A 24,390-nucleotide genomic window follows, 5' to 3' on the forward strand; every position below is an offset into this window, starting at 1 on the left:
AGAACAGTGAGGTGAATTCTCCCAGTTACTGGCAACAGTTGCTTTGCTGCTCTGGGGTAGAGGAGAGGATGACAACCTTTACTGACCCTTCATGCTCCTGGGTAGACAGGGAGGCATGGAGCAACTCACTTTCCTCTTTCACCCTGTCTGTCACCTGGAATATATTGACTTCAGACCTCTCAAAGTGGTGTTTGAGACAGGTGATATGGAGCTACCTTAGGAGTTTCTAAGGGTCTGAAGATCCATAGGTAGGTGGACTTCCCTTTCAGCTCCTTAACCTCAAAGGGGCCTATCCATGATCCTTTCCAGGAGAGCTCTTTACTCCACAGGCTTCATAACTCACATTTTCTGGCTAGGCCGAAACTCGACCAAAGTGGCCTTATTATCATACCACAGCTCCATCACTTCTTGACTGGCCTCAAGATTGTCCATTTTAGGTCTCCCATGCGCTGCCACGCCTCTGCATGAGATATTGTTAGAAAAAGGGTGCTGTAAGCCCCGCCCCTCCTTTTCATTGGGTAACTTTTTCCCATTGAAAAGGAGGGTTTTTGGTTGCCACCCTGTCTGCTTTTTGTACGGCCCCTCCGGACACGATTGTCTGCTTTATGGCTGTCGTGACCATCTTTCTGATCTAAGGGAGGTGTGACAGAAAGGTTCAGGCAGAGTTCATCAATCTTTTCACCAATCAGGTCAGACCGCGCGCGTGCTGTGCACATGCATCCCGTGTGCCCTCTGTTTATAAGTGAGCCGGGGAGAGGAGGCGTGTGCTCTAGTTGCCGTGCGCGCCATCCCCATGCCCGTCCCAAGGGTGTGTCGAAATAATAACCGCATTTCTTCTGCTTCCGCTGGTCTGCCTCTCCGTGAGTGCAGCTCTCCTTCCCAGCGTCTGCCGGGAGGATGGGACGAGCAGAAGAAGGAGAAGTCTGCCACCAGCTTGGTTCTTCCTGCTATGCATGTGTAGTTGAAAAATAAACACCCCCTCCCCCGTGATTACAATCTGAATTTTCACCCGCGCACCTAACATGGTGTCCTCTGGAGTCGACCCATTTTGGAGGACTGCCTCAACGGCGTGTAGGCCGGCCACACTGCCCAGAGGATGTCAGGTGACCAACCATGGGGACAGACAGGAGGACAGCACACCTTTAGGAAGGCGGGGAAAGAGCCGTTGCTCTGTAAGAATGTGGAATATGCAAATGTTTTCTCCAACAAAGCGCCGCTTGATCCAACAGGAGCCTTGACTCGGAGGAGGGAGAGAGCATGGACTGTGCACACAGAGCCCCTCAGGCTCGCGGCGTGAAAGCAGGAAGCAAGGCATAGGGACATGGGTGGTAAACAGAGCAGTGCTCCCGCCTCAGATGGGCGCACCAGGGAATACTCGGACATCCCCTCCAGCAGCAACAGGACCCACCGGCCAACCAGCAGCGCGCAAGCCCTGTGGGGTGCAGGGCCCTACACGGCGGCAGTCCGGCCGGTGTATGCAACAGGTGTGCCCCTGCAGCAGGGCCCCTCGGGTCTTCTTCCGCCGAGGCCTTTGCCGCCAACCAGCATGCCCTCCAGGGACCCAGGACTAGGAGCACGGCAGTGGGCAGCGCGGGCGGGACCTCTGTGGGCTCCTGGGCCCAGTCTTCCTTTAACATCCCCAACAGCAGCAGCGGGGGTGCCGGCAGCGGCTCTTAGGACTCGGGCAGCAGCTCCCCCGAGGAGGGGTTATTATGGACAGAAAGGGGTCCCGGACATAAGAGAACAATTTCAAATAAAGTGAAAAAAGAATTAAAGAAATTAAGAAAGAAAAGCAAAGCAAATGAAGAAGCAGTGTTTTTATTCACACAGCAACTAATTCAACCTATTTTTGGTTATATCATTCATACGAGAATTTATACTTCATCACAATACATTGTGCCCACATAGCAAGGAGGGGGGGGGGGAAGTGACGTGAGGAATTCAGTGAACAAGGAGTGAAATTTAAATAAAGTAAGCATTTATATATACCATCGGTCAATAATCATATATATATATTTTTTTTTTTAAGAAGCAGTGTTTTTATTCACACAGCAACTAATTCAACCTATTTTTGGTTATATCATTCATACGAGAATTTATACTTCATCACAATACATTGTGCCCACATAGCAAGGAGGGGGGGGGGGGAAGTGACGTGAGGAATTCAGTGAACAAGGAGTGAAATTTAAATAAAGTAAGCATTTATATATACCATCGGTCAATAATCATATACATCCATAGATTGATCTCCCTGATTCGGAGTCACATGAAATGCATTAGTCACTATATAGTTACACAAAACCATAAATACTCCTAATTGGCTATGCAAATCCTGATTGATATTTAGGAGTTGGTAAGCATAGTGGAAAACAGTCAACGTTTCGACCCTTAGCAATTGTAGGGTAGTTTATCCCTTACGAGGCGGGTCTTCATCAGGACATAGGGGCGGTGGGCATGCCTCCTAGGGTAAAGAAAATGTATAATACATCAGGAAAAAAGGTCTAAAAATCCCAAACTGTTGCCATAGCACAATAAGATGCTCGGCAAACTCACTTAAAAACTACACTGAGCGAGGGCTGACATAGTTGATGGGTGCATTTACCTTAGTGGAGATAGACTGATTGAACTGACTTCGAGTCCATCAGGCGTACATCGCGGTGTTTCTGACTACATGGAAAAAAGGGGGGGAACGGATTAGGGTCAGACAGTAACCAGTAACATCTGCAAGGGATAACGCGGTAAAAAATGTAGTTTATATGTAGTTTTTACCTTGCTCCCAAAGATTTTTTATCGAATCCGAATTGATCTAGAAAAATGAAGAAAGACGAAGGACTCATAATTATGGGATCCACTTCGTCATGTATGAAAACACAGGAAAAGAGTCATTAATTGGATAAAACGGGGGAGCCTGGAGCACCCCGAACACGCTTACCTTCCAATGGCTTGGGTCTGCAATTAATCCTGAAGGCAGGCGAGGTACCGAGGCAGGGTTGACCAGCGACTCGTGTACCCGGAAGGTCAGAGCAAGGGGTAAAAATCTATGTCACATCGGGTTTGGTCGTATCTAGAAGAGGACGAAGGACTCATAATTATGGGATCCACTTCGTCGTGTCGGAATCATATGCATCGGGTCATTAAATGGATTAAGGGCTTACCTTCCAATAACTTGGGTCTACAAATATTTCCGAACGCAGGCGAAGTAGCGAGGCAGTGAATGCCAGCGACTCGTGTAACCAGGAAGTCAGAGCAAGGGGGCGTGGTTACGTCTTTATTAACGTGTAAGCACAACTAAAGACGGACTTCTCGTTCAGTTTCAAGGTTGTCAAGGACTCACCCGGTGACGTCTTGTAACCAGGGAAACAGATTGTTATTACGTTACCCAAAGGGGATGATCGGAGTAACTCACATTTCGTATAGAGGACGCGCCACTTTTTTTGTATCTTTTTACAGCTAACCACCATTATTGAGATCGCACAACATTTATGAGAAAGACAAATATCACAGGAGCGTACCTAGCAAACATGTCGGTGTTACCACAGTCAAAAACATGGATACTCCTCAAGGGTTAGACTTACATAATGTGCCTGTACCTACCATACAAGGTGGTAAAAGGACACAAATACTTTACTGTCATATATTGATATGAGAAAAGAAGTCAAAGGATAGTGAAAGTACCCACACCATCAAGACATTGGATTATTCATAATTCATAGAGCAGCCAGTTGCACAAAGCTACTCTCGTTCTCATTGAGACCATTGTTTACAGAGTCAAACAATTCTATCCATTTCAATTCCCTCACATTGAGGATAGGATCAATGTTACCTCCTCTCGGGCCAAGCTTTACTTGTTCTAGTACAATCCACTTGAGAGTTTCTGGTGGATGGTTTTCTTTTGTACAATGTTCCACTAGCGGTGCCCCAGGCACTTTGCACCTGACACGGCTGCAATGTTGTAGGAATCGCATTTTTACACGTTGTTGTGTCTGACCTACATAGATTAGGTCACAAGGGCAGACTATACAATAAATCACATCTGCGGTGTTGCAATTGGTGTGGGTTTTCAATTTTATGCGGTGGTCTTTGAAAGAAAATTCCTTTGTCTGAATGGTGGAAGGACATGCCTTACACTTTCCACACTTGAAATGGCCCACGATAGCTGGAAGGTTCCACAGCGAAGTGATGGTTGATGATGGTGAGCAATCCAAAAATGAGCAAACCACATGATCACGGATGTTTCTAGCCTTCTTGAAAGAATGCAGAGGTAAGCTGTTGTCCCCCAGATCCTCCGAGATTATTGTCCAGTGTTTATTTATAGCTTTTTAAATTTCATTGCTCTTGGTTGAGAAAGTTGTTACACATACCAGACGTTGTTCCATGTCTTTGGTACGTTCATTGGGTTCCAACAATATCTCCCTTGGGTTAAACCATGCTCTTTTTCGGGCTCTTTTTGTCAAGCGTTTTGTATATCCACGTTCAATCAGACGATCCATCAGGATCTCTGACTGTTCCATGTAATCCTCCTTCTTGCTGCAATTACGCCGAATCCTTAAAAATTGTCCATAGGGCAAATTGTCCCTGAGACCCCTAGGATGGTGGCTGGAATACTGGAGTAAAGAATTGCGTTCCGCTGGTTTTCTAAAGAGGGTTGTATGTAGGGTTTCGTCCTCGGCGATTATAGAAAGATCCAGAAAGTCTATTTTTGTTTTATCAAATTGGATGGTAAATTGGATATCCTGGGATTTTTTGTTTAGCCAAGTGAAGAAATTGGTGATTTCCATCTCCGTACCGGCCCAGACCAGAAGGATATCATCAATGTAGCGCATCCATAGCTGAATATTGGACCTGAATGGATTAGAGTCATTGAGAATAAATGTTTTTTCAAAAGTGGACATGAAAATTATAGCTAAATCAGGCGCGTAGGCAGCCCCCATTGCCACCCCCTTCGTTTGCAGGTAGAAGCAGTTCTGGAAAATGAATAAATTCCTCATCATTGCGATTTTGAGTAGCAGGATGATGAAAGCAGTTGGGACACGAACAGGTGCCACACGTCTGTCCAGTGCCATGGTGGCTACCACTAGTGCCTCTTCCTGTGGGATACTAGTATAGAGCGACACAATGTCACAGGTGGCCAAAAGCTCGTTGTTGGAATTGAAAGGACGTCCATCCATTAGGTTAATTGTATGCGTGGTATCCCGCAAGTATGTTTCGGTTTGTTCTGCCAACGGCTTTAGAAAGAAATCAATATACCGGCACAGCGGTTCCAAAATAGAGCCACATCCTGATACAATGGGTCGCCCAGGTGGATTTTGCAGATTTTTATGTACTTTGGGCAATGTATATATGGTAGGGATGCGGGGGTGTTTTTGGTTCAAGTATTGATATTCTTGCTCAGAGAGGAATCCTTGTTCCAAACCATCTTTGGTGACTCCCAGGATCTCAGCTGCAAGCTCTTTTGATGGATCACCGGGTAGTTTTCTATAACTGATACCATCATCCAACTGTCTCATGATCTCGTCCTTGTATTTTGTCACATCCTGGACAATGATCGCACCACCTTTATCAGCAGGCTTAACTATGACATTCCTATTAGCCTTGAGAGAGGATAGGGCTAGTTTTTCAGCTTTGCTGGTGTTATACTTAACGTATTTCTTCTCACGTAGAATCTCCTTCACATCCCGTAAGACTAGGCTCTCATAGGCCAAAATCCTACTTGTCATCGCATAGGTTGGAGGGACAAAGGTCGATGGTATTCGCAGACCTGTGGTGGATAGAGTCGTTCGTGGGGGTTTATTCTTGAAAAAGTAACAGAGTCTTATTTTCCTGAAAAAATTGTGCAATTCCGCAACCGTTGTGAAGACATTCGGTGGAGCTGTCGGTACAAATGATAAACCTCGCCTAAGTACTTTCACCTCCTCATCCTTCAAAGTGTATGAAGAGATATTAATCACAGGGATGTTGGATGTATTTACCACCTGTAGTTCTTTCGGCGGGTAGACCTCTCGCCGTGTTCCTCCTGAGGGAAGTGAACCTGTTTCGCACCCCTCCCTCGTCCGCTGTCCCATGCTGCTTCGGCGTTCTGTTGTCCCCTGCCAGTGCCTCTGTTCCAGTTCTTGCCTCTGCCTCGTGGTGGTCTCCATCCACCCTGTCCTAAAAAAGGGTTGGGTGGGTAGGCTGGACCGCATGAATCTTGATATCCGAAAGCTCCACTTGGGCCTGTCTGGTCAGAATCTTCTCCGGAGCTATAGGATGAGTCTGAGAACGTCGTAAAATTCCATCTGCCTCTAAAACCCCCGCGACCACGATTGGTGAATCGCCCTTGGGGATCCTGTCGGTAGTATTCCTCCTGTAGGTAGGGGTAAGTCTTCTTTTTATCGTACAGCCGTACGTCACGTGCAAGCTTCTCTAATTTCTTTTTAATGGTTGTGGTTTCAAAGTCCTGGAGCGTGGCAACCAACTTAGTCAACGCTTCCTTGGAATTGGTGAGTGTTGTATCGCCGGAAATTTCAGCTCTTAGATCCGATATCTGTTTGGTGAGGATTTGGACTTGCTCTGCAGCCGTCTCAATTCCCAACACCATCCAGTGTCTCGAACAGTTATTAGCAACAAAGCTAAAACCCTCCCTAAATTTCGGAACATCCACAAATATCGCCGGTTCTACCTTCACTTGCAACCCAGCTGGAATAATGTTGGATTGTAGGCACTGTGCCAGAAAATGTCCATGTAGCTTTGTTCTAATCAGCTTTTTCTCCAGCCGCTCCAATTTGCTAATCTTATCCTTGAGTGTAAAGTCAATGGATGGTATGTTAGGAGATAGGAAATTGTTGGCAGGATCATGGAGAAGTTGTTGTATGTAGTCCTCAGTGTAGGTGAGAATGTCTTTATCTACCATTCTGTGTTCGCTAAAAAGTCTAAATATTTACAAACTCTATACGAGAGAGGAAACCTCGCAGACAGCGTCTGCTCGAAGTATACTGTAAAGAACAGGGTTAAACCCAAAATAAGTCACTGGGACCTGGGTATACAGTTATTATGGACAGAAAGGGGTCCCGGACATAAGAGAACAATTTCAAATAAAGTGAAAAAAGAATTAAAGAAATTAAGAAAGAAAAGCAAAGCAAATGAAGAAGCAGTGTTTTTATTCACACAGCAACTAATTCAACCTGTTTTTGGTTATATAATTCACACGAGAATTTATACTTCATCACAATACATTGTGCCCACATAGCAAGGAGGGGGGGGGAAAGTGACGTGAGGAATTCAGTGAACAAGGAGTGAAATTTAAATAAAGTAAGCATTTATATATACCATCGGTCAATAATCATATTTTTTTTTTTTTTTTTTTGCTAGGTACGCTCCTGTGATATGTGTCTTTCTCATAAATGCTGTGCGATCTCAATAATGGTGGTTAGCTGTAAAAAGATACAAAAAAGTGGCGCGTCCTCTATACGAAATGTGAGTTACTCCGATCATCCCCTTTGGGTAACGTAATAACAATCTGTTTCCCTGGTTACAAGACGTCACCGGGTGGGTCCTTGACAACCTTGTAACTGAACAAGAAGTCCGTCTTTAGTTGTGCTTACACGTTAATAAAGACGTAACCACGCCCCCTTGCTCTGACTTCCTGGTTACACGAGTCGCTGGCATTCACTGCCTCGCTACTTCGCCTGCGTTCGGAAATATTTGTAGACCCAAGTTATTGGAAGGTAAGCCCTTAATCCATTTAATGACCCGATGCATATGATTCCGACACGACGAAGTGGATCCCATAATTATGAGTCCTTCGTCCTCTTCTAGATACGACCAAACCCGATGTGACATAGATTTTTACCCCTTGCTCTGACCTTCCGGGTACACGAGTCGCTGGTCAACCCTGCCTCGGTACCTCGCCTGCCTTCAAGATTAATTGCAGACCCAAGCCATTGGAAGGTAAGCGTGTTCGGGGTGCTCCAGGCTCCCCCGTTTTATCCAATTAATGACTCTTTTCCTGTGTTTTCAAACATGACGAAGTGGATCCCATAATTATGAGTCCTTCGTCTTTCTTCATTTTTCTAGATCAATTCGGATTCGATAAAAAATCTTTGGGAGCAAGGTAAAACCTACATATAAACTACATTTTTTACCGCGTTATCCCTTGCAGATGTTACTGGTTACTGTCTGACCCTAATCCGTTCCCCCCTTTTTTCCATGTAGTCAGAAACACCGCGATGTACGCCTGATGGACTCGAAGTCAGTTCAATCAGTCTATCTCCACTAAGGTAAATGCACCCATCAACTATGTCAGCCCTCGCTCAGTGTAGTTTTTAAGTGAGTTTGCCGAGCATCTTATTGTGCTATGGCAACAGTTTGGGATTTTTAGACCTTTTTTCCTGATGTATTATACATTTTCTTTACCCTAGGAGGCATGCCCACCGCCCCTATGTCCTGATGAAGACCCGCCTCGTAAGAGATAAACTACCCTACAATTGCTAAGGGTCGAAACGTTGACTGTTTTCCACTATGCTTACCAACTCCTAAATATCAATCAGGATTTGCATAGCCAATTAGGAGTATTTATGGTTTTGTGTAACTATATAGTGACTAATGCATTTCATGTGACTCCGAATCAGGGAGATCAATCTATGGATGTATATGATTATTGACCGATGGTATATATAAATGCTTACTTTATTTAAATTTCACTCCTTGTTCACTGAATTCCTCACGTCACTTCCCCCCCCCTCCTTGCTATGTGGGCACAATGTATTGTGATGAAGTATAAATTCTCGTATGAATGATATAACCAAAAATAGGTTGAATTAGTTGCTGTGTGAATAAAAACACTGCTTCTTAAAAAAAAAAATATATATATGATTATTGACCGATGGTATATATAAATGCTTACTTTATTTAAATTTCACTCCTTGTTCACTGAATTCCTCACGTCACTTTCCCCCCCCCCCCTCCTTGCTATGTGGGCACAATGTATTGTGATGAAGTATAAATTCTCGTATGAATGATATAATCAAAAATAGGTTGAATTAGTTGCTGTGTGAATAAAAACACTGCTTCTTCATTTGATTTGCTTTTCTTTCTTAATTTCTTTAATTCTTTTTTCACTTTATTTGAAATTGTTCTCTTATGTCCGGGACCCCTTTCTGTCCATAATAACTTTATACCCAGGTCCCAGTGACTTATTTTGGGTTTAACCCTGTTCTTTACAGTATCCCCCGAGGAGGGGGGCAGTGGCCGCACCACTTCTGGCCATGGAGGACCCCGGGTCCTCATCAGATCGCTGCCTTCGCATCTCTCGCCTCACCTGTTCAGAGGTATGTGTGTCTTTGTACTGTGTTGTGTGCATAGTGCCTAGACCCTAGCCTGTACAGTCAAGCATGTTACTTCGAGTGGTTACTTACCTCGTTTCAGGCCTGTAGTTCTTCCATTTGGTAACTAGAGGTAGTATGTTAAGGCTGTACAATGTGCGAGCACTTGGGGTCTTATACCTCCTAAATATTTTCATTTGAAGGAGTGGGTATGCCTTGATCGGCTACAGTGTATTATATTCGGCTAGTCGAAAAAGAGGTGCCCGTATTTTAGACTCGCTATCATAGAAACAAACTTTGTTTTTTGTACTTGCACTGGTTCCATCTAAATTCAGCGTTGCATGTAGTTTATTTTTTATTTTCAAATAACTGAAAACCTATTCGTCACACCTTGAAACTGTATTTGACAAGTCACAAATAGATTCTGCTGTACCAATTTCTGGAAAAATCTTGTGTAGGACATTGGCCTTTCTGGGGAGAAAGGGGGTGGCGTGGACGGGGGGTGGGGCTAAAAAGGAAGGACCGTTCTGTTGGTTAACTGAAGAAAAGTGGAACCAGTTAGCACCAAAAGTAATTTATTTAAAAATGCAACTAGGATCAAAAATAAGTTCTTCCATACCTTTTCAGCAGGTCTGAAAAATGCATGTCGGATGCGAACAGGATTTGTTAAAACTATTTGTAACTGGATACTCTACCAAAGGTTTCTTCAAGAGACAGAGCTTGCACATAGCTGACACACATGGGACGCAGGAATCTTTCTGCATCCTTTCCCAAGTGACTGAGTGCTAGAGAGACTGAGGCAAGCGATTTGTCAAGGATCCGTAATAAGAATAACGCTGAACATAGTGCCCACACTGTCATCCGCTCCTCCTTGCATTTTATACACTTGCCCATATAATGATTACACAGGACACATTGATATGGGTAAAGAACTGCTGCAGGTTTATTTTCATACAACAAAAGTATGACGTTTTAGTGGGTGATCTTACGGTCGATCCAGCGCAGGCAGCCCCTCGCTGCCCCGCCCGCCTTTTGAGCCAGCCGGCACGGAGGGATGACGCCCAGACAGTGCAGCCTTTGCTGATCCCCTTCGGATCACGTGATCATGTCCTATACTCCCGCCCCTTTCAGGGCGGAGCGTGGTATGGCACACCCCCGGTTGGTCAGGCCCCCCAACCGCCCGAAGGACTAACGGGGCGCCGTCGCTGTTTTCCCGGAACCTCCCTGCAGCTCCAGGTCTTTGGCTCAGGCACCATTACTGTGCCAGGCAGAAATACCCTTACTGTACCGGTCTGCCGCAGAGGTTACTGTACCCGTCTGCCTCCAGATCGCCCTGTAACTCCGCCACAGCTCTGGAAGAGGCTACCGTCGATGACAGAGCCCCCCACCTCTGTGTTCCCTACTTGCATCCCACAGCTTCAAGGGCATCCTGCACATCCAGGAGAAACATATCCATCCCGACTTTGCCACATTGATCAGACAACTTCAGAGTTATGTTCGAATTATCCCTGGCGCCCCAAACAATGGGGTCACAACAGGTATGAATGAATAGTGCAAGGTGTCCCTCCTAAGACATTGCATATTTCGTGAAGTGCCAACCTACAGATGGCCGGACCCCGTTATCTGCCCGTGACCCTAGATACTTATAACGGTAATGGTGTTGAACTACAAGATAGTGGGTCACATGTCTAGCTATAGCCCTTTCATGGCGGATTCGCTGGGGACCCATCTGTGTCCTTGCCATAGCTGTTTCACCCACTTCGGCACTATAAGCCCCAGCCCGTCCCTTAAAGACACCTCGCCACCTGCTCTCGCTTTGTGATAGGGTTTGGGCCCAGCACCCCCCGTCTATGTTTCTAACCTTCATCCCCCTTGCAGGCTCCAGCTAGTGTGAGCGGCTGTCCCTGACCTGCAAGGCGCAACGCTGGCCATCTCCCACCTTGCGGACTATCCTGCCATACTGGCACTAGCGCAGGTGTTATTATCTGACTTGGGTTAATTACGGACGATGGGCTTGAGCATCCATTTCTTGGTGCATGCTTGCAACCTTAATGTAATCGCCTTAGTTGTGTAAGCCCCTGCCTGGTGGCAAGCTTAGCTAGGCCCTTGTTGAAATCACCTGCCTGTGCACGCCGACCAAGCTATCTACCTAGGCGTCCTGTCCCTCGTTACAAGGCATACCTTTCTAGGCATGTCACTACTTGTCCCCACCATGCGTTGAAGGTTCTTTTGAGATCTACTTAGACATTCTCCCTTCCAGTACCATGCAGAGTAACTATTCTGTCAGTCTCGTGACCAGTCACCCCTCTTGGGCATTCTTTGGATCCCAGGCAGCTATTTGACAGGCACCCTGTTCAGGTGTAAAATACAGTTGGGCACTTGGAACACTATTACTTCCTCACTATGCACTTTCGGGCATGTAAATACTGCCCAAGATCGCCCCACCCTAGGACCTGAATAACCACTAAATAATCTGACTCAGGCCGTACGCTTACTAGTGCACCTAGCCCGGGGCCCTCCAATGCGTGTGAACCCTGCAGTTTGCAATAAGACTGTTGTTATTACCTGCCCCGTCTAGACATGGAGCACACATCTTCCACCAGACCAACTGTTTAGTTGCATAAAATAAATAAGCTACCAAATAGCGCAAACTCCCCCGGAGATCAGAGTGCTTTACTATCGCACTAGTCGCATTACGGAGGCATACATTCATAATTTTGAGGCTTTCACCAAACTCGAACCTGGGTCCCCAGCTTCAGATTCGGCCGTCCTAGCCGTTAAGCTACCCTCGACGAGTCGATAGCTTCCTTGCCTAGCCAACTGAGAGCTAGCCGCCCCCATCCATGTCTGCCCAGGTCTCAACTGCCATGTGTGACATTTCCATCCTGTCGGTGCATTATGAGTGACTGGAAGCTAAGAATGCACTTTATCAATGAGGATGCGGGAGACCCCTTACAGTAATGTACTCCCATTTGACCAGCAAGAAGCTTTAAGAAGACCATGGTTTGAGGCAGCCTTTGTGAGATAACCCGATCTTGAAGTGGGCCTCCCTGCAACACTTCACCTTGCAGCCTGTGTTCCCCCCCCCATACCTCACTGAAGTGTTTCTTTTAGATCAAGTCAAAACATCCTATATGGTGGTTGGTAGAGTCACTTACTAAGTTCATTACTATTAGTGAGCTGCTGCTGTGTTACCGCACAGCAAACACATCACCATCCCCGAATATTAGATGCAAACACATTTAGAAATTGGGAGTGTATGCCCATGCACTGTCAACTCTTCCAAAGTGGGCATGAGAGAGCTGGCCTGTATCAAACGAAGCTGCTCCAACTAGGGGGGCCCCCAACTAAATTTTTACCAAGGGCAACTGATAGTCATACTGCCTGTGCTGTGGTGCATGAGAATGCATCCATACCCTCAAATCTTACAATGCAGCATACGAACACGCCAGGTCCCACCAAACATCATGAAAGCGGCTGTGCATTGCCACAGAAAGGAGGTCATAATCAATGTGCGCCCAGGCGACACCAATCACGTCTGCAACGCCAGCCAGCCCCCGGCATTTGTTGCACAAAAAGGCCTGTAGCGAATCAGACAAGTGTATCCCTGTGACTGTTTGGGCAGGGTGGAATTCATGAATGTATGCCTCCCTCTGCAAAATTCCACTCCCTTGGATATCTGCAAAAAGGTCTGACGGTGACCAATGCGATAGTCATCTTTGTACCTCTCAATGCGGGATTAAGGGACGAGCGACCGGGGATGAAGTCATGGCCCCTGTGTCCCATGTCCCCCTGTCTGTAGACAACACCCTGTATTTCCGTGAACTTAGATGCCCCGGTCCTGCCGGTCGTAATGCCTGCAAACGTGCCACGCATTGCAGACCCTAGCCAACAATGTTAGTTGCAGAATGCTATAAGCAGAACTAAGCTTGTACAGTATTGCAAACCAGCATTGACCGGAATCCTATTGCTAACTCGATCGCCAGGATCAGAGCCCCTTACTGGCGTACCAGTTGCTGTACAAAAGAACACATTCCATTATTGCCCATGTCCCTGCCCCTTGTTATGAGACTTCCGGAGGACATGCAACACATCCCTAACTGATGACCTACACGCAACCCAGCTGTGCTCACAGCCCCACACAACCCCCATGTGCTCTGGCCCTTATACCTGTTGAAACTTCAGGTGGCCCCTCATGTGAATAGTGTGGTTCTCTATCGTTGTTCCTGCATTTGAGACAACATATTCATTAAACGCCCTGCCCCCCCTCATATACCAATATGAATGCACTGTAATGGGACAAGGGCCATCAACACCACCCAGCTAGCAAGGCCAAAGCCTGGTTGACAGCTACAAGAACTAGGTTGCCACCTCACATTCTCATAAGCAGTTGGTAAAGGCAAATCCCAAGTCAATTATACAAATGCTAAGTCAGTGCCAGTCCCAGTGTGTTCTTGTGGTTTGAGTCTGCCCTTTCTGAAGAAGTATCCTTCTACCTGTGTTTGGTACTCTATTGTAATATGCACAATTCACTTACTTCTACCTCTTACATTGTCTTTGGTTCCGGTACTTGCACAAGTGCCGCCCTTGCCTACGTAACGTTTGTTCTTGTGTTTGGGTGTCCTTCATTTCTTGCAGAATTATACCTCTACCTGTACTTAGTCCGCTTTTGTAACTTGCACCCACGTCACTTTCCCTACTGTAATGCACTGTTTGCTACCTCTTGTATTGATTGCGCACACTTGACACTTGCTTCATGTAACTTGGCGTTTGCTTATGCAATGTTTTCACTTATGGTGCTCTCATGTATTAGTACTGTTCCTATTTTGACGCGCTCTGAAATGTACCGTTTGCTACCTCTTGTATTGTTTGCTCACGATAGTCTCTTGCTTCATGTACCTTGGGGCATGGGGAAGTAGGTTTGAGTTTCTCCCCTGCAACATACAAATTCATGTTGACACTGATTTCAGTGCGACAGTGTCACCGCTCGAGGGACACTTTCTCGTGCGCAAGATCAAATGAAGGGGGGGGGGGGGGAACTCATGTAGCTATCAGACGATGCCCCTATTGGAGACCAAACCCTTACGGCGAACGTACCACCGCTGAAAGCACCATCACTGGAGGGCCCTTAGGCCTGTAACTTTACAGGGTTCTGAACTCCCTCAGGCTGCCCCCCTCCATGGCTGCCACCGGTTTCAAATTGCTATGTGAGATATTTTCATCCTTTCGGTGCACTTGAGTGACATTTAAAGACTATGAATGACACTACACAAACCTATGCTACCCTGCCAGGGAGAGGGTTTAGAGTACAAAGGGTGCAAAGGAAGACTGGATGCTTTAGGAGCCTGCTGGAGGAGGAAATCGATTGCATAAAGAGAGCCTTAAGGAGGGGGATCTCAGCTCTTTCCCGGAGTACAAGAGCGGAGGAATAAGGCTAATAAGTTATCGTCTGGAGTTTCAGATATATTCGTGGCGCTCGAAGTCTCTCCTCCAAGATCCCAACTCGACCAAGACTCTGTATTCACACATTTAGAGACCCTGACATTAATTTGCCAGGGCTGGGGGACTTAACTGATAATTAGGCATATGCGGTAGCACCCTGTGCATCTTCTGCAGCTCAATGCTGTCTGCGTAAAGCCTGTGAGAACAGAAGCAAATTGTCAGTCACTGACATCTGTGCCTACTGAAGATGCGAACTACTCCATCAGTGCCGAGTTGTGTTTGTACAATAGCTCCTCAATTCTTTGGCACCTAGGGACGTACCCCGGAAATAATTGCATCATCCCGTCGAGTGCTGATTGCGGCCAATTTTATTTTTTATTTATTTATTTATTTATTTTTTGCATATTCAGCACCGTTTTGCAGAGCACTCGTTAGTAATGCACCACTAACTTATTCAATGAGTTACAGTAACTGAAGTCAGAACGTGGCAACCTTCTCTTATTATCACCTCTACTTATAAGCATAGCCCGAGCTTCTTAAAGTGCCCGGGGTGCCACAGAACCTTGGCTAATGCTGTGAGACCAGGGCCTGGGTGGAGGTTATAAAATGTTTGAGTACATCTTAAACCTAAGCAGTGTTTCCCAGCAACGTAGCATCAAACACTGTACAGTTCTGAAGTAAAATGACACCGCTGTGAGACACCTTATCTCATGGATGTGTTTTCCCCTTTCTGGTAAGGGATTGCTATTTAGTAAGTCCTTCGCTGAGGTTGAAGCTCTCATCTATTTGCAGCAGATAGAAGCCTATATTACTATAAAACCCTTTTAGCTCATGTCTTTATTTCTGCATTACAGTCTAGTTATGCATCACCACTGACCCGTAATGGGACCATGACATCACTACTCTGCTCATAAAGGCAGTTGTGGTGTAAAGCACACGAACGGCCGCCGCTGAGTTAAAAGGATGACCAACTTTGCAGTTGTCTACATGACCACGGCCAAGCACAATTGAGTCACTTCGGACCGCCCAGGTCTCCCACAAACCCGGGCCCGAGTGCATGCAGCTGTGGCATACAATCTGACCCGGGAAACTAGGCACCTAAACCCCTGGCCAACAACAAAGGTGGGGGGATGGCTGGCCCCGACAGAGGCCCCCCCTAGCCTCTCCAGGCACGCCCTCACCACACACTTCGACCAAGTGACGAGGACGACCGTGGTAACACATGACTGCTTCTGCTGGGCCCATGCTACACATAAGAATGGCAGTAGTGAGGATGATTATGAGGAAGTTCACTGACAGCACCCAGGTCCGGGACGACTGCAACATTGAGTGCACTAAGCACCCGTTCACTTTCACGCTGCACCTTTACATTAAGCCCGGCGTTGTGTGGCAATAGAGGCGCTACCCAACAAAATGACCTAGACACGGGGGTGTGCTGAGACTCAGTCTAAGCCTCAGACGCCTGCGGCCGAGGGAACCATATAGACCACTCCCCTCCCCACTCAGCACAGGCCAGAACGGAACCCATGGCCCCCAGAATGGTGCAGCTGGAATGCCCGCTCCGGGTGGAAAACCGCTCCTGGCTGTCTGGCAAGGCCACCGTGAAAAACTTTTTACAATTTTTTTTTTATTAACATATAGCGCGAGCTGACCAGAAGGTATTGGAGCGCTTTACACGAGGATCGTGTTTGCATGACACATCCAGATGCGGGGGGATGAAGTGATTTGCCCAGAATCACAGGATGTGGACGCGACCTGGCGGCTAAAACACTGGTTTCGGGCACCAGCGTCGGGCATTTATGCTGACGGCCCACCTCCTCTCTTAAGTAGGTGGCAAGGGCCCTGCTGACCAAGCTACCGGAGGAGGGGAGAGCTCCGGGGCATGTTGTGCTCCAGCCCCGCCCCCACAGTCATGCCTCCAATCCATGGATTGTGCGTGATGCCCGCGCCGCCGAAGATAGACGACCAACATGCCTGACATGCAGCCCCAGCAAAGAAGGAAGCACCAACTGGTGTCTTGCTTCCATCGTGCATCACGCGTCCAGTGAGCAATGTTATTGCTCACCAGGGGCGGGGGGGAGTTGGGAGAGAGGCACGGGCGGAACGGGTTACAAATGCTCCCGGCTGCCGGAAGACGCACTACCGCAACATTGGGAAGCAACCAAGCCCGAACCAGTGTTCCTCATGTCCACAATGTGTTCCGTGTTGTGGGGGGGGGGGTGGAGGGGGAGAGCAACATTGGGACCCCAAATGCCCCATGATTTAAAAAACGAATGAAAAAACAAACCTCTAGACCACCGACCTGCCCTGCGAACTGGGCGGTGGGGGGGGCTTTTCCACTGCATCCCCCGTGCCTATATCGGATGGCCGCTGGGAACATGACGCCTCCGCAATCGCTGCTGCTGGGCCATATCCCCTAGGCATTGGCGCCCAGGACCAGGGGGCAAGGCTGCGACCCTCCGCGCCCACTGCATGCCACGCGCGGCCATTAATCATCGCCTGACACTCAGCAGTCGTTTGCCAAAGAAGGGCCGGTGCCCACACCCCAATTGCTGCCGTCCGGCCACACGGCCCATCCCATCTACCTCTGTGCAGGGGGGGGGTGCAAAGGCCATGCACACAGCATGAAACCAGATGTGATTCTCGACCATGCCTGCCCCGCACCGCAACAGTCGACTGAAAGGCCATCGCCACACATGGGTAGGGGGGAGCGCTACTCCCCAAGCAACTCTGCAAGCCCCCGCCAGGCCCTGTTAACATGCCCGTGACCCTCTGCACTGATGCCGAGAAGGCCTGCGGCTTTACCCACGCTGCTGATCGAGCCCACGCGGGCAACCATGATGCTGCAGCTGAGCCATCCTCTGCCCCCATGTTAACTCACCCTGCAAATGTCCCGCACTGCCCCCAGGGGCAAACACACTATTCAAGGGGGCAAGAGTGCCAAACTTGAGCTCGCGCCCCTCCCCCATGGCCGAAAGTGCCATGGCCCCTGTGCAACCTGGTACTGCCCAGGGACGGGGCGGGGGGGGGAGGAGGGTAGCTGAGCTGCACTCACCGTTGAGCCGATGGAAATGCTCAAGAGGCACTCTCGGGCCCGAGGTCAGTGACGAGACCACGAACAACACACGACCTTCGAAATGGCGTGTCAGCGAGGCAGGCAGGCGCAGGATGATCGGAACTGAGGGCGGACAGGAAGCAGCCGGGAGGGCAGAACGACTGCCAAAGAGGTCACATACTGGGCGGCAGGGGCCTAAATACCCGGCCTGCCCCCAACGCGCCCTCCCCCAGATGAACGTCGCTGCTGCACCCAGCCAGGGGAGGGGCTGGTGAACTGCCCGAGCCTCCCTTTCTGCGAGGACTGAAGGAGGGGGTGTGCTCTAATTAATGGGTACTAAGGGGGCTGCCCTGCTGATGTCCCCCTGTGGGGGACGCGGGCAGCGGCAATTTATTTGTTGCACCCCACAACTGGCAGTTTCGCTCTCCAGTTAAGTAAAAGATGCTGCAGCGAGGCTCATCGTTCCTTAGTTTATCGGCCGGGGAAGGATGATAATATTAATATGGTAGGCAATTCCAGGCACACTCAAAACAAAGGGAGCAAACTTACTTAACTGCTGTCAAATATGTCCACTGGCGTGGCTAGAATTTTAAATACACGTTTCCGGGCTTGGAACACACCCTCTGTCCCACATTGATCATGTCTGAGTGGTTCAGTGAGTATACATTTTCTAAAATGACTAAGGGTCATCCCCAGACAGCACATGCTAGCCTGGACTCCTGGATCCATGTGCGGGGAACCAACAGCACTGTCACATGCCTCTCCAAAATACGTCAGACAATCACGGAAATGAAACTATCACAACACAAAGCACTTCTAAACTAAACACTGAACAAACTCTCCCAACCTCAGGTGACCAAAACGCACACACGAACATTGGCTGTTAAAAACTGCACAAAGAGTTCCCTAGATCGAGAATGCACCACAATGTTATTTTAATAGTAGTAATACAAATGACCATGGTGTAAGACTAACCATCTGAGTATCAGTAAGTGCAACTGATGTTTTTTTTATCGCCGTATTCAATTTCAAAATTGTAATGACCTTTCACATCTTAGTTGCATATTTCTGAAACACTGCCTCTTGCCTGAGAAATTAAACAGAATGCGTACTGATTTAATGATTACTTTCGTTAGCATGCTAAAATATGTTGTTTTTAAATTGTGTACTTCTACTATAGAATAAAATATTAAACGAGTTTGAGCTATTGGCATTGTAAAGGTTAAACGTTTTATTTATGTGTTGGTTTTGAAAACAGATAAAGGAATGGCAGTGTTATGTACAATGCCAATAGCTCAAAGTCTTGCAAAGTCATCGTTATTTGCAATGTTAATAGCTCAAACTCGCGTAAATACAAGACTTATTGCATTGAAATGCAATTGGTCTCGCATTTGTGAGTTTAAACTATTGGCATTGTAAACGACAATGCCATTTATTTATCTTTTTTCAAAACCAACACATAAATAAAAAGTTTGTCATTTACAATGCCAATAGCTCAGACATTTGCAAATGCGAGACCTATTGCATTGCAAATGCTTATTCTTTTTCCGGAAGCTCTTCATCGGGTTGCAAAGTGCTAGCATATAGCTGACTACATCCTGTGGGGTTTCTTGAGAGTTGCCCCCCCACTCTCACAAGGCAGAGAGGTGCCCTAACAGGTTGTCCATAGAAGAGCTCAAATTGGTTAAACCCAACCCACTTCTGTGGCATCTCCCTGTGTGTAATCAGTAGGCAGGGCAGGAGGATGTCCCACTTATGCCTCGCAGGCTCAGGCATTCCAATCATCATTCCCTTAAGTGTCTTGTTGAATCTCCTCACAAGCCTGTTGGTTTGGGAGTGATAGGTTGTAGAGAACGTGTAAGTCACTCCACACTCATCTCACATGGACTTCATGTATGCTGACATGTAGTTAGTGCCTCTGTCGGACACACATCTTTGGGGAACCCTACGTGGGTAAACATCCCCATAAGGGCCCTGGCTACTGCAGTTACAGTCACCAACCTCAGAGGAATGGCCTCTGGGTACCGAGGGGGGGGGGTTAGTCCACCAAAACCCATATTAACATGTTGCTGAAAGCTGTCTTGGGTTCGAAGGAACCAACAATGTTGAGACCTACAAAGAGAGTGGCAACAACAGGTAAGGATCAGGGAAGCCATAAGCTTCTTCCCCGATTTCCCACTGGCCTGGCAGGTCAGACAAGACCTATAGACTACATCTGAGTCTACCTTTCCCTGGGGCCCATAGAAGTGGGGGGAAAGCCTGGCAAAGATCTTGTCCTTCCCCAGAAGTCCTGCCAAGGGAATATCATGAGCCAACCCCAGTAAGACGGTCCTGTATCGCTAAGGAACCAGCAGCACATAGGCTGCCCAGGTCGAGGAACCTGCTGCCTGAGCCTCAGCTTGCTGTCTCAAGCCCTCTAAAGTTAGCCCACCCTCAACTTGCCATCCAATCGAGTTCAGGCAGGTCCCCCAGGGTGGTAATGTCCTCCCTGGTAGGCTCAGGGGTGTCCTTCTCAGATGCCTCGTCAACGTGGACCAAGGGAACCTCAAGGGTTGGTTTTCCATGTCCCTTGCCCTTATACTTCTTGGCAGGTAACTGGGCCATTTTCCAGGCTTCCAAGACTCCCCTCCTGGGCAGAAATGACCTTGTGGTCATGCAGACCTGTTCAGGCAATCCTAACAGTTCCAAGTGTGACCTGAGCTCCACCTCTTTCCAGATAGTGTGCTCTAAAGGAATGGCAGGACTCATAGCTACTTTTGGAGAACCTGAGAAACCCCGCCCCCCCACTGAAAGAGAACCAGAACCACCAGTATATGACTTGCACAGTTGTCTGTGACTTGATGGAATGTATTGAGGGAATACCTGCTCGGAGGACACCAGCAGACACTTCACAGTACGCAGGCTGGCTCCTGTTCCCGAAGAGCATCCACCCCTTGTCCATTAATGGTGACCCACTGACTATACTTAGAAGTATTGGAAGATACATGAACTTTTGGCACCATCTCCTTATCCCCCAGGGACACCAAGGTAACCTCTGTACTCTTCCCCAAGCTACCTGGGGCCACCTCCTCCCCAAGTGCTACACTCCCCAACCCCGGAGTCTGCCCACTGGTGAGACACTGTGCCCTTTTGTGTCATTTGGCATTATCTTTTGGAGTGCCTATGCTTGTAGCATTAAGTACATTGGGTGACAAACCTCCCTGCCTGCTTGCCAAAGAACCATTTCTTCTTTGGCTCAGATTGGGGCTGGTTACTGGTGTTCCCTTGGTAATTATTTTGGGGGCCTTTTGAGAACTCCTTATTTGTGTATTTTTCCACCCATTCTTTCTTATTTTGGGACACAACCACCATTTTTGGAGTCCCCCTCCTGATGCCTCCTCTGCCAGCTTCCTGAGGGTCAGATTGCTGTCTACTAGGTGCTGGTGCAACTCTGTAAAACAAATATTGAGCATGTGCATCCTCTTTCATGTGTTTCTTACATTAGCAATTGTAGTTTTCCCTTTGTTATCCTAACAGTGCACATTATAGGCCTCATATTCTTTTGCACACGTTCCTATATAATCACATTTACTTTTGTGCCACATTGCCCTTTCACATGGTATCTCATATGATTCTGTTCTTTTCCTGGGATTTAGTCTGAGCACCACTGACAAGGTTAAACAACAATGTCACTTGTTATTCTTTCTGGCTCTGCACTAACACCTAGACATAACGCAAGAATGCAGCTGTTGTTTATGTGCACCCATGTCCTATCATATAGATGAGCACATTAGCAGAAAACAGACACATGTTATGAGAGTTCTGAGACAAGAGCACAGCATCTGCTGAGATGTAGAACATCCATCTGTGAATGCTAAGGTATGGGGTATGCCAGTAATCCCAGAGATCTTTGAAATATAATTATTTAGCTTCCTTAGCAGAAGGAGGGGGGTTTATGTTACTCTGTCTTATACTATGACACAGCTTTTCATGATTTATGGATTATTAACCATGTTAACAGTATTTTTAGTATGCATTTGTTTTCTAATTGTGGTCTGTATACCGCATTTCAGAGCACAATAGTTTGAATAAATATTCTTAACTTTTTTGGTGTCTCCTGGTTATCTTATTGTGAGTATGAGTGAGAGAGTAAAAGGGTGTGTACTGTTACCGCAATCCCTGAGAGGGTTAAGAAAGTTGTGTTCTGGGGTGTCAATTCACTTGTTCCTCTGGTACGGTTAGAAGGGCAAGGAAGCACTATAGCTCGTAGGATTCTGAGTCATAGGTAGGCCTGTGCGGTGAACTCTGCTCCATTCGTGGAGTTTTCAGGGTTTTTCACACACTGTGCTCCACGAAGCTCGCAGAGTTTAAAAAAAAACTGGCTCCACGTAGTGGAGCAGAGTTTTTCCCTCATTTGCACTTACCAGCGGTAAGTTGGCAAGTGAAGAAAATCCAACACAAGACCGCTTCTCAACGTGGGCAGTCATGGATGGCCGCTTTGAGAAACGTTCCGTTTGCATTGAGGAAGCTGACCCTCAAGTAGAACTTCTACTCGAGTGGCAGAAAGTAACAGCACCCTCTTGCACTGTGCATGATGCTGCTTGTGCTGATTTTACAGTGCTAAACCAACACCAGGTGCTAGAAATTAGCAGTAATGGTGCAAGATTTTGGAGTTTTCTTCTGTCACTTCGCTGAGTGTTCTGCATAGCGAGACTCTGTGAACTCCACCTACGCTTATTCATAGGTACTGAGTTGGTATGGTGACTCAGTCCCTAAATACTGATGATCTATGGTTTCAAGCATAGTTCTATTCCAGAGCAGAGTCCCTGCAACATGGCGCCACCAAAGTTTGTTCTGGTACTTGGTTGCAGGAAACCTGAGTAGTGCTTGTGCACAGTACACCAGCACCTTTTTTCAGAGATATCTGTGGTTCTGGGGATCCCTCCTTATTACGTAGCATTTAGTTTTTCAAGCTTGAATATTTAGATGTTTTTTGTTACACCCTGTTTGTGCTACACTTTGACTCCATTTTTGGTTTGCTATGGCTCAACCGATAGCTATTACTGTTAATTGCCACCTGACAGTAACTCAGCATTTAATGCAACACAGTACTCCTAATGCGGACAACACTGTGATTTTTGTAATTGAAGCGGAAGCAGCATTCTGTGTTGAATTCATTTATTCATGGGTCACTATCCCAGCTCTCACCGTGGATTTTAATACTTTCCATGAATACACAGTACTGGCAGTTCCTAACGCATATTCGCCAAATTTGCTTACTGAGATTACAGTTATGGACAATCTACCCATAAATCATGAAGAGATACCATTCTGAATTTCCCCTAAAATAGATCAACTTGGAGCTGTGTTCCCCCTTATGGGACCACAAGACAAGCACAAAATTCTGACCATGTGCTTACCCAATGACAGGCTTACCTCTCTAGCTGACTGCAACACTTGGGGAACTATTTTAGCCACAACCTACACTCTTTGTCATGGCATTCCCTCAATGGCCGTTCTCCTGAACGTCCTTAAACAGATACAGAATGAGCATGGGGCCCTTGATTTGGAGATGAAACTTGTAGGGAATGTTTCCATTATCTCCGAAATGATTCTTTCTAGTGCTAAAGGTGAAGCAGCATCTTTAGCAATATGCCAGCAACTTGCTGCAGTGGCAGTAGCTGAGCACAAACACGGGTGTCTAGTCATTATTGCTAATGTATATAAGTCTTTGGGACGTGATAGTTTGGGAACCAGGCCTTCAGTACCACCGCTTGGCAGTGAACATAGCACCAACAAGCATAAAGTACCAGCAGTGGTTATCTGGTCGTGCCAGACTGGGAGAAAGTCACAAGTTCAGGCCGACCGCAATGGATTGCGGGCAATTGCTGGGACCCAGTTAGGCCCGATGAATGAGAGTACTTTAAATCTTGGTTGCAGAGTATTGCGAGGTCCGGCATTGAGGATGCATTATACATTTGAGGCGATGCAAGGTCTTAGACAGAGATGCGTTGCACAATGCCAGTTCCGAGGAACTGCGAGTCTGCGATTCAACATCCTGTATTGTCATCAGGTAGGTCCTCAACAAAGGGGGACTTGCGGTAAGAAATCCTGCACTGACGATGAATTGCGCACCGGTTGTATTGCAAGACCTGCAGCTTCTTCGGAACCAGAGTCCTACGTCGTCGCTGAGGGTGCTGTCAACAAAAGGCTTATGATGTGAGGGCCTGAGTCAGGAATGTGTTGCACAGAGATGGTTCCGATGAGGCTGGGAAGGCGACACTAGGTCCTTGCATTGGGGATATCAATGCAGCAGCAGCGATGTGACAAATCCGCTGGGGGTTGCACCGCACAGCAAAGGAGATCCATAGGTTCGGCTGGTTCCACAGATAGGCTGGAAGAGCACCTTGAGGCCCACTTCCAAGGGTCCAGGACTGGGATAGCCAATTAGCAAGACAGGACCCACAATTGGAAGAGTCCAGGTGCAGGATAAAAGAGACTAGTCCTTGGAGTCACTCTGGTTGTCCTGCATACAGGTTGCAGGTCCAGTCCTTTTCACCCAAGCAGGAGTGCAGTAGGGCAGAAATCAAGGAGGGCGGCAGTCCCACTGGGCAA

General features: G+C 47.3%; 1 pseudogene; it reads left to right on the forward strand.

Annotated features, from left to right (window-relative positions):
• The first annotated feature begins 1,321 nt into the window (after window positions 1–1,321).
• LOC144790907 (E3 ubiquitin-protein ligase znrf2-like) lies at window positions 1,322–20,632 on the forward strand (annotated as a pseudogene).
• Window positions 20,633–24,390: the final 3,758 nt, after the last annotated feature.

Source organism: Lissotriton helveticus, chromosome 11 (assembly GCF_964261635.1).
Source record: "Lissotriton helveticus chromosome 11, aLisHel1.1, whole genome shotgun sequence".
In the NCBI taxonomy this organism is placed as follows: domain Eukaryota; kingdom Metazoa; phylum Chordata; class Amphibia; order Caudata; family Salamandridae; genus Lissotriton; species Lissotriton helveticus.